This window comes from Cebus imitator, unplaced genomic scaffold (assembly GCF_001604975.1).
Source record: "Cebus imitator isolate Cc_AM_T3 unplaced genomic scaffold, Cebus_imitator-1.0 Scaffold441, whole genome shotgun sequence".
NCBI classification, from domain to species: Eukaryota; Metazoa; Chordata; class Mammalia; order Primates; family Cebidae; genus Cebus; species Cebus imitator.
The window spans coordinates 486347-489778 of NW_016107756.1; the positions used below are offsets into that span (position 1 = coordinate 486347).

A 3432-nucleotide genomic window follows, 5' to 3' on the forward strand; every position below is an offset into this window, starting at 1 on the left:
TTAGTATGTGTGTGTAACTGAGTGTGTGTGACTCCGTTTGAAGGTGTGAGTGTAACTGTGTGACTGTATGTGACTGTGTGATTCTCTCTGTGTGAGGGTGTGACTGAGTGTGTGTGTAACACTGTGTGTAACTGTGAGGGAGTGAGTGTGTAACTGTGAGTGTGTGTGAGTGTGTATGTGGCTGTGTGATTCTGTCTCTGTGTGAGTGTGACTGTGTGTGAGTGTGTAACTGTGAGTGTGTGTGACTCAGTGTGTGTAACTGTGTGAGGGTGTGTGAGTGAGTGTGAGTGTGTGTGACTCTGTATGTGACTATGTGTGATTCTCTGAGTGTGTGACTGAGTGTGTCTGTGTGAGGGTGTGAGTGTGTGTGACTGTGTATGTGACTCTGCATGTGATTCTGTCTCTGTGAGTGTGACTCTGCGTGTGTGAGTGTGTAACTGTGTGTGTGTCTAAGTGCGTGTGAGTTTGTGAGTGTGCAAGTGAGTGGGGGGCACCTCCTCGGTCCTCTCCCGAGCCCCCCTCTCCTGGCCTCTCCTCTAGTGTCCACTCTGGGGATAGCTCAGCACAGCTTCTTAGGAGGGGCGAGCTGGTGGCATAAGCCCATGCAGTCTCTTCTCATTCTGGCTGGTTCTGGGCAGGGCTCCTTTCTCCCCTTAGCTGGACAACAGTTTGTTCTCATTCTCAACAGTGAGAATTAGACAGGACATCGGTCCCCACCTCCAGAGCCCACACCACAAGCCAGGTGCTGTTCCCACAGACTCGTTCCATCTTCACAGTACCCTATGGGGTGGTGGTGATTATTACCTGAATTTTACAGGTGGGTAAACTGAGGCCCAGAAAGCCTGGCTAGGGCAGCTGGGGCCTAAGGGTGGAGGGCTGGGAGGTGGAGGAGCTGGGATTTGAACCCGTCTGTCAACTTGCTCACCGCTGCTTACCCAATGTGGCATCCTGTCTCTATTGGTCCTGTGGGTGGATCAACAGATTGATTGATGGATCGTCTTCCCTGGGGACTCCAGATGCAGAAAGGTTCTGGCACTGAAGCTTCCTAGAGGACTGGTCTCTATCCCCTTCTCAGAGATGGGTGAGGCCCAGGGCGGAGACATGAGCTAGCCACGGGCAGAGGGCCGACCCCACCTACGTGACTTCCCACTCCAGCTCGGCTCCTGGCCACTGTGAAGGCTGCGGCCCCAGGTATGGCCTGGGTCAGCCCGGCGCCTCCCCGACAGGACAGCCAGCCTGAGCCGCCTGGGCCACCCTGCAGAAGCATGGTCTGGGGAGGGTGACAAAAGCAGCAAATGTTTCCCTTGCCCTGGGCCCCGTGCTCTGCGCTCCTCTCACAGCAGCCCCGGCAGCGTGGGTGTCCGCGTGGGTGTCCTCATTGCCCCCGCAGGGCCAGATCCAGAGCCCCGCCTCTCTGCCATGTCTCTGAGTGGGCTGCTGTGTCCCCGGTGGAGGGCTCCCCCCTTTGTATTGAGGTAAAATTGCCCTCCTTAAAGCATACAAATTAAGTGGCATTCCACTCACAATGTTGTGCAATGATCGCCACTCTAGTTTCAGAACATTTCCATCGCTCCAGAAGAAGACCCCGTGACAACGCAGAGCGGTCACTCCCCACGTGCCCTCCCCTGAGCCCGCGGGAGCCTCTGATCTGCTTCGGTCTGTATGGATTCGCCAGTTCTGGGCGTTTCATGTGAATGGAACCCTCAGCATTCGTCCTTCTGTGTCCTCCAGGGCTTTGCATGCTGTACCAGTGCCGGAACGCCAGGCTCTTCATGTCGTGGATGAGCGGGTTCATTGTGCGGACACACTTGTGTGTTCATTCATCTGTGGATGGGCTCAGGGCTGTCTCCACCTCTTGGCTGCTGTGAACAGCGTTGTTATCTGCATTCATGTGCAAGCTTTGTCTGAGCACCTGTTCCGATGCTGTGGGGTAGGGACCCAGCAGCGTAATGGCTGAGCTGCAGGCCCTGTGTTTAAGGGCTTGTTTTCTGCCGGCCAGGCCTCGACAACAGTCCTCATGGTCTGGTCCTGTCTGCGCCTTCCCTCTGGGCTCCCGACCTGCCCATCAGTCCACTCCAAGGTTGTTTTCTGCCCCTCCCTCCCTAAAACCCAGGAGCCCCAAGACTCTGAGGGACAGGTTCCAGATGGGGAAATCGAGGTCCTCAGCGAAAAAGAGTTTTGCCCCATAAGTTGGAGTGGAGCTGGGATTTAGCCTCAGCCCTCTCCCTTCCCAAGACCCCTAGGTCCTAGGTCTTTGTGCTGTAGCTGCATGTCCCACACAGGGCTATCGCTCCCAGAGAGAGCTGGCCACATTATCAGTCTCTCATCTCCTGGGCACTGGCTTTCCTGGCAGATCCAGGGCAGGACGTGGTGGCTTTTGTGTGAAAACAAGTCTCAAGTGGGCTCTGCAGCAGAATGCTAGCCTGGTATACACTTCCAGCCCTGTTGAGCGGCATCTAAGAAACGTGGCTTGGGTGGGCAGGGACCTTCCCCCACCCCCCACCCCGAGCTCCTCTGCCTCAGCCCCCCCGGCCTCAGCTGCTCCAAGGCTTAGAGGCAGAGAGACTCTGGATGGCCTCCTCAGGGTGCGCTGGGGAGGGCTCTTTGCCGTGTTCACAACTCGCCCCTGCCTGGCTCCCCTGAAGCTCACCTGAGCCTCTGAACCCATAGGTGACAGGGAAAGAAACCCTCAGATGGACTATCACGCCCCTCCCACTGGCCAGCCCCAGGCATTGATGAGGGTTGGCATTTTCTCTTCATTCCTCCAGGGCCCCTGGCTCCGCTCCGCTTCCCACCCCTCCTGCCCCCTCCAGAGCATCTGTGACCACGCAATCAATATGGAGCTGATCAATCCATCTGTCCCTCTGCTTGGCTGAGGCAGCTGGCAATGATGGCCACCTTGGGACCCCACATGTGCCCCTGAGATGGTGGCATGTATCACCCCCTCATTGCACATGTGGGGAAATTGAGGCCGCCAGTGGAGTTGGGCCATCCCAAAGTTCTCAGCAAGCCTGTGGGGTGGGAAGGGGTGGAAACCCGCTCAGCTGGTCCCTCTTTCAGACATCATGTCTGTGAGGCGTGTGGTCCTGGGCGCCCTGTGTCCCCGTGGCCGTGCCCCAGGGGTCCTGAAGTGCTAAACCACAGATTCATTAAATGTCGACTGAGTGTCTGCTGTGGGCTGGGCAGGCCCTGTGCATCCAGGGAAACCTAAGCCAGGGATCCTGCCCTCATGACAGAGCTGATGGTCTCATTGGGAGCTGGATGACACTGAGATGTCAGGTGGAAGTGAACACTGGGAAGAAAAATAAACCCACAAAATGGGAAGGAAAAGGTCAGGAAAGGCCTCTTGGAGGAGACAACATTTGAGCAGATGCCTGAAGACAGTGTGGGAGTGAGCCACGAGATGCCAGCAGGAAGAGCTTTCCGGGCGGG

General features: G+C 56.7%; 1 long non-coding RNA gene across 3 annotated transcripts; it reads left to right on the top strand.

Moving 5' to 3' along the window:
* The first annotated feature begins 443 nt into the window (after positions 1-443).
* On the top strand, positions 444-3176 carry LOC108290686. Of its 3 annotated transcripts, none has more exons than XR_005197176.1 (2): positions 444-817; positions 1552-3176. It is a non-coding gene; the product is annotated as an uncharacterized LOC108290686 (long non-coding RNA). The 3 variants fall into 3 exon arrangements; XR_005197177.1 differs by having other exon boundaries at positions 450-817; positions 1732-3176; XR_005197178.1 differs by lacking the exon at positions 444-817 and having other exon boundaries at positions 1492-1656; positions 1732-3176.
* The last annotated feature ends 256 nt before the right edge of the window (positions 3177-3432 follow it).